The 13,031-nt window shown below is 46.7% G+C and overlaps 1 protein-coding gene across 1 annotated transcript in view; it reads left to right on the forward strand.

The window, feature by feature from the left end:
* The window catches only part of LOC123360821 (limbic system associated membrane protein), a 1,375,067-nt gene that overhangs the window by 113,247 nt on the left and 1,248,789 nt on the right, over positions 1-13,031 (forward strand). The gene's annotated exons all lie outside the window — the stretch shown is intronic.

A 13,031-nucleotide genomic window follows, 5' to 3' on the forward strand; every position in this document is an offset into this window, starting at 1 on the left:
GCAGCTTAGTCTTGCAGCATCGCCCTGAGAGGGGACCATAACTCCTTCTCCGTGGCTGTTGGAGACTTTTTGGAGTTGTGCGGGGACCATCAGTGACCTTGTTGGCATAGCTGGAGGAGGACAAGGCCCGTGGGAAGGCCAAAGGGGATCCCTCATATTGTCTGAGTTGTGGGAGGATATTCCTTGGTGTTTAATGTATACTTATATGTAGGATTTGCAGGCCATCTATCCCCTAGCCCTTTGCCATGTGCACAAGGGACAGCGGTGGAGATGGGTGGCTCTGAAATGACCGTCCATCTCCCAAGGTCTGTGCTCCCTTCTCGCATGTTTTTCCATGGGATTAGGAACATGCAGGGCCTGTTATTCGGCTTCCTCCAGGTCTGAGCCCTCCTGTAGAGCAGTAATGGGCTTCAGCTGATCAATTCTCACCGAGAGCCATTCCCAGAATGAATGCTAATAGGGTGGATGTGGCCAACTGATGTATAATATTCTTGAAAATCTGAGGAGATGGCCATAATGATCAGAATTCATTACTCTTTTGAAGACTTTGTTTCCAGGCTTCCTTTCTCTTCCCTCTCGCCCCCACCCCATTCACCCTCCTTTCCCGCTGGAATCCTTCCATCTTAGCTCTATCCTGTCACTCTCAATAAGACTGTTATTGATTAGCATGTGACTTGATTGTCGAGACCTGGCTCAGAGCCAACTGCCCCAAAACAGTAACCAATTTGACTGATAGTAAATGTCTGCTCAATTCCTTGTCTTAGTAGGTTTGCTTGCTGCCTCATCTGGTCACCTTTAAAATTTGACACTCAGTAGTATTCCCTCCCTCGGATACCTCCAGATCCAATAGCTGACATAAACACCCTCCCAGGGAGCAAGTAGGTGCTAGCTGACAGAAAGCAGGTGGTCCCTGGCTGTCTACATGTAAATGCACTCTGCTTTAGTTAAAGCAGTGCAAAAGGCTGTGAAGATACTCCTACTTCAGTTTAATTAAAACCTGGTCCTAAATGATTTAGACTTATCTGAGATAAACTAATCTTAAACTGGGATAAGAACATCTAAGCAGACTTTTGCACTGGTTTAAATAACTGTTTAAAAATCACACCTTATATTAAGCCAGTGTGGGGACAAGCCCTTGCTCTCAGTTGAGGAGGGACGATCCTCTTGGGGTTAATGTTCACAACTCCGAAGCTAGACCACTGTGAGCCTTGAACATCAGAACCTCTAAGCTAAACTCAGGGTGCCTGTCCTTGGGTGGGTGGGTGTAATCCTACCTTGTTTTGGGGGTGCTTTTCCTTCTGAATACCCCCTAGCACAGGCATTTCCTGCATAGCTGGTTCTATTCCGCTGCATATAGCAGCCCCCAATGTAGGCAGAGTGTTAGGAGTATGAGTGAAAGAGCTGCTGCTGTTTGACTACCCTCAGCTTCTAGGCTGTGGGTAGCCAAGAGTAAATTAGAGCAGCCCCCGGGCTTCCTGGACTTGTAACAGAAGCCTGGCAGGCTCCCAGAGAGTTGGGAAGGTGAAAAGCTGCCACAAAATGACCTTTGATCATACCCTCCCCCACCTGTATTACCAGCCAGGCCATACTATCTTCATCACCACTATCAATTCAACCTGTGCAATAATGCCTAGCTCTTATATGGAGCTTTTCAGCAGTAGATACAAAGTGCCTCACAATCTCTAATTTATCCTTACAGTGCCCCAGTGAGGCAGGGAAATGCTATTATTTTACAGATGGGGAATGGAGGCACAGTGAGACTACATGAATTGGCCACATGAAATAATCAGGAGGCCTGGAGGTAGTTTTTGAAAACTGGAAAGGATTCCTGTGACAATGATTCTTTAAGAAAGGCATGTGTTGGTTTTTTTTTTTTAGAGGAGAGGTGGGGTGGGAGATCAAGTAACCTGAAAACTCTCTTCAGGATCGTTGCTGCTCTAAGAGATGAACTCAGATAACTTTCCTGGATCCTTTACTGTCATGGTGAATCATTTATTGTAATGGCCATTGTACAAAACCGTCTCAAAAGAAAACCACATAAAATATAAGTAGCACAAAATAGGTTGGTCATATTAACAATCTGCAACTGACGCACTTGAATTCATTCTATCTCTTGCTCTTATTTATTTTTATTTTTTTGTCCTATAAAGTGAAGCGTGGTTTAGGATTGCAGATTAAAATGAATGTGATGAATTTAATCTTAATTCTCTCATTTTTGGCCCATCTCAACACTGCAACCTCAGCTCAAGAAAGCCACGGTCAGAATTGAAGTGTATTGGCAGAGCTATCTGGAGAGCCCAGGATTGGAATGGGTGGCAGTGAGACCCAAAGGTCAGGATTGAAGTGCACTGGCTGGGCTGTGGAGGGACACCAAGCCTCTGATAGCTGGGGGTGGTGCTGAGGTCAGGATTGAGGTGTATTGTCATTGGCAGAAGCGTCGGGGGGAGGGGGAGAACTTGCTCAGAGCTCTGCCTGGCTCAAGCTAGTGATATTGATCCCTGACTTGCATGAGTACTAAATCCCCTGGCAAATTAAAATAAACAAGTGGAGACTGAAATGCAGAAACCAGTCAATTTTGCACTACCTTGCAGTTCTAGAGCCAAGGGGAGAAGCCTGTGAGCCTCTGCTGCTGACCTACTTATTTCACTGGTACCGAAACAGGCTGCGTGTGGTGATCATGGATGTAGCCCTTTGGCCCTTTTCTAGGGCTCTGCCAGAGAAGGCTTGGTGCTCTGAATGAGCATCAATCAGAATGCAAGATTGCCTGGCTGGGGCTAGAGGAACCAAAGGAAATTCACAGTAGTTCTTGTGGTGAACATGGGTGTTCGTAAATGAGCAATGCTGCCACTTCCTCCTTTCCCTCTCCACCCAGGCTATGGGGATCCTGCTGCTCCCTCTTGCTGGCCATGTATACCAAATTGGCTTCCACAATGCAGGGCAGTTCTAAACCAGAGGATAATCTTTGTGTCATAGTGACATGATGATGCAACACCATGATGCAAAGATAGGGAAGGTTTCAGTTATTCAGCCTCTCACCAAAATCAGACAAACCACATTACAGACAACATGCAGAAATCCCAGCACCCATCCCTGAAATGCAGCCTCCTCTGGGGAGGGGGGAGTGCAGCAGCCGTTTTAACAATGTGCAGAAGCACTGCACAACAGGGTGGGGCAGAAAGCAAAGGAGAGTATTGAACCCAGAGGAATCTGTGGGACCCTTTAGGATGTGAGGCAGAGTGCAATGACTTAGGAAGTAGGCCAGGCACAAATGGCAGGGCCCCTAGTTTTTAATTTTTTTTTAAATCTCTGCTTAAAACTGGGATTTGTTTAAATAAATCTCTTCTCCATTCCCCAGAATGAATCAGTTGAATGTCAGAAATCTGAGGAAGCATTGTAATTTTGGAACTCTTGAATTGGAAGGTGTCTCATGGGTTGGGGGCCAGATTATGCATGCAAGGGCGCTTACAGCCTAGAAGGGTTATTTTCAGTGACCCCGCTTCTTTGCTGTTGGTGTGTCTTCCTCTCCACTTTCCCTAATTCAGCCCTCTTCCTCCTTTCCACGCAGAGCTTCTATTGTGGCCAATGCTCCTCTTGCTAGGCCAGCAGGTTGGGGACATTGAGTGTCAGCTCATAACTTTGCCTACAGCGGTTGTCCTTGGGCTGTGATGTGATCCTTTCACCCCTTCCGTACAGGGATAGAATATCTCACTGTCAGGCCAGGCTGCCGCTGTGGAGATGCCCAGAAATCTGTCCATCATTTGGCCTTCTTGACTGAGAGGGCGGCGGTTGAGCCTCTAGATGACAGGGAGCCTTGAATTAAGTCAATGAGACTCAGTGAGAAGGCAAAGAACTACCAGCTTTACTGAACACACATCAGCCTGCCTCTCTAGGTCTGCATGCCCTTGCAATGGGACCCATGGGAAAGCTGGGCTGGATTCTCAAGGGGCTCTCCCTGCTTTAGTTGTTTGAAAATCCTGGGCAGGAAGGGGGAAGGTGAATATTTCTAGGAGCTGACAACAGAAGCAGGGAGGGAATGAACCCAAGGCCATCACTGAACTCCTGGCTACATTTCATGCAGCTGGCATGGAGGGGTCAATTCAGACTAAATAGAATCAGCCACTGTGCCCATCAGATGCTCACATTTAAATTTTCCCCACTTACAATTGCAGAGAGAGAGGAGAGTGGCCCCTATGGATGGAAGGAGCAAAATACACCTTCCCTCTCCCCTAAAAGCCCTTCAGATGTAGCACTGAGATCCGCAATAGCCCTGGGTTTGGTGGTACGGGTAAGACTGGCCGGGCCCATCCCAGTCCTCAAAATGGGTGAAGTCTGCAGTGCAAAGGACCATGCTGAGCAAGTCGTTCAAGCTCCCATCACACGAGTGCAAATCGGAGCCAACGACAGCAGGATTTATACTGTAGCAGTGTTGGAATGGGAGCCTGAAGAGAAACTCCGAGTCTGCCAGCAGCAAACACCATGCACCCTAGGACTCTCAACAGGGACACTAACACCTTTCGACAGCCATCTGCTCATTACCCACACCCCCTCTTCCTCCCTCTGAGACCAGGCTAACCACTGTCTTCAGCCCTTGCCCCTTGTGAGCCATTAACCTGAACAATTCCACATGTCTTCACTGCTCTTTCTTTTCTTTGCTGCCCTCCCGCTCCTTTACACACACATTTTTCTCAGTCCCTGGGGCTTTTACATTGCTCTCATAAAAACTACTGGTCTCCAGCCATCTACCCCAGGGAGCAAGCAGTAGGCTGTATGGTAGGACAGTCAGCGACCCCGTGAGTCAGGCAAGCCGTTAGTCAGGTCTCTGAGATTTCTCCTCTCTCCCTCTGGCTGTACTGGGGCTTGGGTAAATAACATTTTGTTAATATAGATGTGTGTGTGTGTGTGTGCGCGTGCAAGTTCTCGCCAGCAAATCATCCCCTATTGAGCAGAATATTGACAGGTTTGAAGATGGAGAGGAGACAGAAAAGAACACTTTGTACTGTCTGCTGTCTTTCTCTGGTGAATTAAAAAAGCACGCAGAGCGAGCCGGAGCCAAGGAGAGTATATATTTCCTCATCACAGAACAAAATATTTTTTTTAAAAAAATACTAAAACTTCATTAGAGCACTAATTCAAGGCTTTTATATTTTATCGTCCCCCTTTTATCATTTTTATGGCTGGGTTTAAAAGGAGGAGATTCCCTACATTAGAGAGGCAGCGAGCTGTTTAACATGGACTACACGAGTGTCATTTGCCACGGGGAACTCTGGGATGGCGCCTCACTGCTAGCATGCCTGCCTCGTTCCCGTCAGCACCTCCTGCTAGGGGAGCCTGGCCTGCGTGCAGCACTCTTGTCCTGCTTCCTGCAATGCCCCCTGCTGGGAGAGGCTGGGGCTGGAGTAGCGGCATGCCCGCCCCCCCCCGCGCCAGCGCTTTCTCCATATTCATTATGCAGTGACTCGTGTAAGGTAGAAGTTACACATGTCAACATCCTCCTAATAACAACATGTGAATTGTGCAAAGCCCTAAGCTCTCTGCTACTCTCTCGGTGAGGGAGACATGACCTTCATTATAATGATACAGTTGACATTTTCCCTGTGACACTTATTGTAACATCGTCGCTTCCTGTTGGCATCTGTGGGCTTATCAGGCAGCTTGTTCAAGCAATCTGGAGTTGTGATGAAACCAGCCAGGAGGGAGGAGGCTGCGGAGGGGAAGGAAAGAGAAGGGCTTCTTTCAGTATCAGGGTACTGAACATCTATTTGTTCAGTCCAAGCTAATCCTATTTGTCTCTCTCTCTTTGTCTCTCCGCCTATGGATTTCTGAGTACCCACCACCATAGAATCTATACTCTGGCTGACACAGGCTCAGCTGTAATGCTCGGTATTATTATTGTAATACTTATTCCTAATGGTCCTTTCACTGCCGTATCCCTGGGAGGGTAGTTATTTAAGCACTGATTCTGTGAACAAGCCAGTTTCTCCATGCATGATATCCAGGAGTCTTTGCTCCATCTTAGAGATGGATCTGTGCCAAACCCCCACCTCTGGGGGATCAGGATAGGTTCTGGAAGTTCAGACTTCATCTTGAGACTTTTTTATAGTTAGCCTCTCTATATTAGTAATGGGCTGAACCAAAGCCCCCCAAACCTTCTTGAAATGGGGGCTTGAGTCTCCCATCACTAGATAGAGTAACTCATGTTGAAACCTACAGTGGGAGAATTGGGCCCCTGGTGTTCAAAATCCAGATCCAAATTTTAAGTCTGAGACCTGGGTGTACCCTGCACTGGCTTCTTTCTTTTCTACCCTTCACTGATCTCTCCCTACCTCTGAGGATAAGAGATGGATTCAGTCCCCAGGGCCCATTCAGTCCTTGACCCCTCTGCTGAGACTGTTGACAAGGGAAAATACTTAGTGACTATGATAGCAGTGGTTGTGGGGATATGGATGTCTGTCCATTGGAAGCCAGGCTGAGACCCCCAACTAATTTCACATAGTCATTTGGTAACAACTCTCAGTCACTGCTGACTTGGACTGGATAGAAACCAGCTCATCCTGCAGGACAAAAGCTTTCTACCCTATTACCAGTTCCCTAAGCATTCTCATTTTTTGTCGAAGCACCTTGGTCCTGAATTATTTATTAGATGCTCTCGTGCCGTGAGACACATGATGCAACCCAGTGTTTCCGCCTGTCTGTCTATCGGTCTAGTGGTCCTGAAGCTAAGGCTTGGCTCCAAATGCTGCAGCGTCGGCTCATTTATTAAAAAATATCCAGTGACTATCACCGAGTCCTGCACTCGTGCCCCTAACCTACAATCTGTAAACATCAAATGTGCCACTCGCTCACTATGATTTAAGTGATGCTACAATTTTTCTGTCAGGCCTAATGAGAGGCCTAAAAATAAAATTCCCATCTGTTTTGGTGGGCAGGCAAGCAGGTGTACCTTCTGCCCTCTTTCTGCTCTCTAATCCCCTCCTCTGTGGCTTTAGGAAGTGGTGCCAGGACAATATGAAGCCTACCAAACAAATCTTCCTCATGACAACACAGCTGGCTGGCAGAAGAGAGCGTGTGTGTGTGTGTGTGTGTGTGTGTGTGTGTGTGAGCGCGCGTGTGTGCTTGCTTTCCTTTCTGATCTTGTACGTCAAACCCTATATTCCTTTGGCTCTGTCTCCCTCGATAGCCAGTACCTGATGCTTCAGAGGAAAGCAATAACCTGCCAATGCACAATGTAGCTGAGGGTCCAGTTTCCTCCTAAGGGATCTGGATAGAGGTTGTCCAACAGGTACTTCCTATACTAAGAAGTGCTATGACTTGAACTACCACCAGAAGGCACTCAGTATACTCTGCACACCTGTTAATACAGGACGGGGGTGGAAATCCTCCTCTGTCATAATCATGTTACTTCCTGAAGCATGAGGCTTGATTGCCTGGGTAGTTAGTGTGTCTCCCATAGCTGCACATATGATTAGTGGGCATGACTCCATACCGACCTTTTAAAAAACTTGGCCATTGTTCCCTTGACTTAATGATCTCCTGCGATAGGGAATTCCACAGGTTAAATATACCCCTCTTTTTAGAGCTATGAAGTGTGTGTGTGTGTGTGTGTGTGTGTGTTGGGATGTTCATTTTTATTTGTTTGGGGACAAATAGATCTTGCAGGATCATGAGGGCTATATGAATGGAGAATCCCTGTTGTTTTGGAATTAGGTGACATTTGGGCCGTTTTAACCCGGATGGTATCCTCTTTTCTGGGAAATGTACTATGAGAGCACAACTGTCGACTTTCCACGTGTGCGCCTTTTATTTTCAATTAAAGAAAATAGCAACAACAAAGCACAAAAGTAACAAAATGCACAATGTGTGTGTCTCCTCTGTAATAGGGTACATCAGCTCACAGCACAAAAAGGCCATCTTTGCACGCAGGCAGAGTTCTTAGAAATGCAGTGTTGCCAACTCTCTCTCAATTTGTTACTGTGCATCTTGCCAGTTGCAGTGTTGATCTTAAAGCCCTAGCTCCTGGAAGTATGGGATTAAGTGAGAATCTCAGCTTTCATTTACAAATAGTTATTTTCTTGCCCTCTTGGTTGCCGAGGAAAGCTTGAAAATGTGACCCGAGTTTCCCTCTGAACATTCAAAATTCAGAAGACACATAAAAAGAACCCCACGTGTATTGCGTTTGTTTAGATCTCCTGATTTGGGGTGGGTGCTGCCTCATGGTTTTTGGTTGCTAGGGGTTGCCAATAGTGGAAATGCAAAGGTGCGGAACCTGGAAAACAAAGGCATCATATTTTTAATAGCTGTATACACAGTAGCGGGAAGATGTTACTCTGAGAATCTCCTTTTTGCCCCCATCCCCATCCTCTTTTACCTACTTCCTCAAAGGCACTAGGGTGGCTGGATAGAACTCCCTTCGCAGGATGTCAGTGTTGAGCTGAGCTTCAGCCACAGGGGGTAGCTGGGCAGGAGGTTGGAGATTCCTCTCTCCAACCTCCTGCCCAGCTCTGAGGGTTGCTCAGCTCAGCTCAGCTCTGAGGGTTACACGCCAGGGCAGACAGACGATAGTTTGGCGGTGGGGGGAATGGTCTCTGTGTCCTCCTTTGCACTGTGACAGCAGCTTTCCACTTCCCATGCAGCAGAAGGATTTATTGGGGGGGGGGGGGGTGGAGGGAAGTGAGTTCTGCTACTGTTCATCAGAGGGAAAGATTAAGCATTATTATTAATTACTCCAGTATTACAGCTGCTGGCGACCTATATTATTGGTATTCCAGCAGCGAGATTGCCAGTAGCATTTAATCAATGCCACTCCTGGTTGGGTGTTATCAGTCTGTAACTGTACAGCCATTTTTTTTATGTTATAAAGTCAGAGTACCCCTTAATAATCACCTTGCAAAAGTGGGGCATTAGTGTTTGCTAAGTGACCAGTCTAGCTGGCAATGCAACGTGTCTTTTACTGTAATACTTTAGGAGTGATAGCACAGCTGCACGTTGGACAGCAAATAACTACAGATTTAGCCACAGAATTGCAAATTTGCAAACCAATTACAGAAACCCACCCTACAGGCTTAATAAGCAATAGCACTTGGCACTTACATAGCGCCTTCTTCTTGAGTCCTGTACAGATATTACCCACTTGGGCCTCCTTTTGAGCATTGATATTCCTGGCTTATGGATATAACAGAAACCCTTCCTACTCCATGCATGGCTCTCAAAGCAGTTTACCAGCAGGTCAGTATCATTCATTACCCCTATTGTACAGGAAACTGAAGCATGACAAGGAGACATGCCCAAGGTCGCACAGTAACATGGCAGCAGATCTGAGACTAGACCCTGGTCTCTTAACGCTCAGGTCTGTGCCATAATCACAGTCTTTCTTCCTGCAGTCTAGCCGGGCAGTAAAACTTATAGGCGATACACTGGAAATAGAAGGAATCCAGTTAAGATAGGGTAGCTGAGATGAACTTGACACAGCTCCTCCCAGCTTGGCCAGGGAATGGCTTCCTCCGCAGTTCAGCTGACTGTGCTTCTGCTTGCAGATCTCAGGGACGGTGCCCCAAGGCTGTCCCGTGGAATCACGCAGGCCATGCATGCGCAGAATGTCGGGCTGGTAGGCTGAAGGACTTGCCAGTTGGTTGAGTCCACGGTAGTGTCTGGCCACCAGCTGGGAGATGTGACACCCAGAATGTTGCTCCGTATGTTAAATGCATTCCAAATGATTATGAAACCCATTTCTACAAAAGACTTTCTCCAGGGCTATGGCGATAGCTACATTTATAGTACCTCTCAGAGCTGCCAAAGCTCCAGGAAGATGGCTTGATCAGGCCAATGGTATTTAAAGGCAAATCTGTCTGGGCAAAATAAAAACCAACTAAAATGTTCACTCCTTATATAGACCTCTTTTAAGTCTCAGGAAAGACTGGTTAAGTTCCCCACTCCTCCCATTCCTGTCAGTTACCCACTGGGCAGATCAATGTTCTGGAAGCCTGCTACTTCGGGGTGGCTTTGGACAAGAGAGTAGCCTGTGTCCTGCTCTCTCTAGTATAGATAGCCAACTTCCTACAATAGCCTTTGTAAAGAACTTTTATATCATGAGGGAAAAGTCCTATAACAAAGGTAATATTTCTTACCTTGTGTATTGGGTCAGGTTGGTTTCTAAAAGAGCTATATTTATCTAACAAAAATTTTGTGCACTGAAATCACAAAGTGCAGTTACTGTCAGAAAGTGATTATAAAAATGTTACCTTCTTACCCACAGACTCAAGTCCTTTCCAAAGTGCACTCCACTCTTACACTAGATCCAGGCTAGGTTTCATAGTTCATATGGACTCCTCTTGGCATTCTGCATTGTTTCAAGCTGCCATCTTTAATTCATTTGTTGGATGTCAAATCACAGGGTACAGACCAGGGGCAGCTCTAGGATTTCCGCTGCCCCAAGCAGGGCGGCACACTGCGGGGGGCGCTCTAGCAGTCGCTGGTCCCGTGGTGCCGGTGGACCTCCTGCAGGCACGCCTGCGGATGCTCCACTGGAGCCGCAGGACCAGCGGCCCCTCTGCAGGCACGTCTGCGGGAGGTCTACCGGAGCCGCCTGCCGCCCTCCCGCTGGGACACCGCCCCAAGCGCACACTTGGCGCGCTGGGGTCTGGAGCCAGCCCTGGTACAGACTTTGCTCCAGAAGTTCCGTATTAATCCAGTTATCTTATTTGGTATAAATACACATTAACATTACAGGAGACAGTGCAGCTGCTTTCCCTAGAACCAGCAATGAAAGGTTTAATACGAGGCTTCAGTTCTCCTGTGAGAGAGCCTAGACACTTCCTCTGGCATAGCACCTATTTTCCCTTCCTCCCACAGCGTCATTGGGGAGATGACGATTTGTTTCTATACTTTCGCTTATTTATGGTAACCCAATGTGCTGGGTAGTTTTAGCAGCATTGACAATGAACCTTGTACCTGCAGTGAGTTTAACGGGATGTGACAGCAACTGGGGATGAGAAATTTCCATTATTCTATTATTTATCCCAATTCTGCAGCGGTCTGTGCAGATTGCACACTGTCAAGATAGAGCGTATGCGTGCTGGAGGCTTCCACCATCTATCTACCTAAGTCTGATATCTCTCTCTATACATACCATGATTTGTGTGCATCCTGCCACTAACAACCAGCAAGGAGAGAAAGAGACAGGAAAGAGGAGAGGAGGAAGCCCGAGTCCAGGACAATCACTTACATCTTAAGGGGAGAATATTATTTATTATGGCACTGGGATGCCCCAATCGGGGTTCCATTGTGCTAGGTACTGGATTCACATATTAGAAAAAAAGACAGTCCTTACCCACGGAGAACTTACAGAAACACTGGTTGTGTTGACCAGTTAGCAAAACCAGAATTTTCCTTTTGTAGGCAGGCTTGTCACTCATACAGCCTGCAAAGTACTCTAGCTGATCTGCTGGTCTGGGCCTTCTGCTCTGAAGGCATGATGGAGACACATCAATATTTTTCAAGTAAACGCCAGTTCCCCAGGTATATTTTCCACCTGGCTCCCTAGAAAGCCATTTTGGAATCCATATCTCTTGTCTGCCAAACCATACTTGTCTCAATCTATCCTTGACCCCACACACTACTGTTTCAGCCCCTTCCTCTCAGGCAGGGCCACGCATATATAGCATTGCAGTGTCGCTAAGAGGCTCTGGGAGGCATTGCCTCAGTGTGGATCTGCCTTCTTGGCTTGCTTCTGTAATTGCTGAAACCGGGAAATATATAACTGATCCCCCAGGTATGAGAGGTAAAATACCCTCTCAGAGGCCTTCCCAGAAAAGGTTACAAAATTAATTTTGGATGAATATTCTCGCCCGCTGAGCCAGTTTCTGTATTAATGATCTCATGACGGATTGCTCCTTAAACTGGCCCCAGTGCAGGTCAGGACAGAGTGTGAATATTCTCTATTTAATGAGGCAGAGATCATAGCCTCTAATATTTAATCATTGGCTTTCGGGTGGAGGAGAGAGGGACTCAGAGCTTGGAGAGCCGACTGGAAAAAAGGCTGGTGCAATGGTCTGGGGCGGCAGCTGTCCCACTTCAGATCCTAGGACTGCTTCCTCAGAGGTCAAAGCTTTTCCTTGGAAGACCTGACATTTATTATTCTAATCTTTTAAACCCTTGAATTCCGTGCTGGGGGAAAGGTGCCAGATTGAAAGCCTGTGGGATGGAAGCCCTTTAGGTAGCCCTAGGAGAGGCATGGCACGAGCAGCGGCAATGTAAATTATGTATGGAAAACATAACCTCAGCATGGGGAGCCAGGTGGAGTTGTTAGTTCTGGCCCCTTGCATGAGTTTTGGCAAGGGCTCGGAGGCCGCCTGGCCCTGAGGAGGCTGGTAAATCAAAAAGTCAAGTCACGGCTCCAGTGATTTACACTTGTTTTGCGAGTGTCTAATTTATTAATGAGTGTGTGCCATCTAAATGTGTGTAAATAATAGATTTTAAATCAGTTCACATAATGTACGTAAACAATTAAACTTCCAGCATATTGGCGGAGATGTTAATGTTAATCCACATCTGACATTAGTCCTAGTTTGCAGCAGCTTTCTGCTCACTGGGGAAACAGTGATTTATGTTGCTGTGCAAATCACAGGTGTCCTTAAACTGTGGCGCTGAAGTATTTACACATTCAAGGTGTGTGTCTGTAAATTGGAGAATACCACCACGTTCCCAAGGGGCAACAGACATTTGTAAATTTCATTTTCCATGCGGTGTCGTGTTTCCCTGCTGGTAACCAAGAGTGAGGACCCAGGAGTGTAAATTCCCCAAATAATTTTTGAAATCCTTAAAATGAACTCGGATCCTTTTTCAGATACTAGAAGCAAATCTTTCCGAGATGTCATTCTTATGATTTCCCCCTTTGAAAGGGACTGGCAGTGATTTTAAAGTAACAACCCCTGCAGGTACACTAATAGCCATATTGAGTACTTCTCTGTGGCATTGAGTGAGAGCGTCCTGCTGGCCGCAAGACTGATGAAAGAAATATACTTGAAGAAAAAGAGGGT

The sequence above is a fragment of the Mauremys mutica genome, chromosome 1 (genome assembly GCF_020497125.1).
Source record: "Mauremys mutica isolate MM-2020 ecotype Southern chromosome 1, ASM2049712v1, whole genome shotgun sequence".
NCBI lineage: Eukaryota > Metazoa > Chordata > Testudines > Geoemydidae > Mauremys > Mauremys mutica.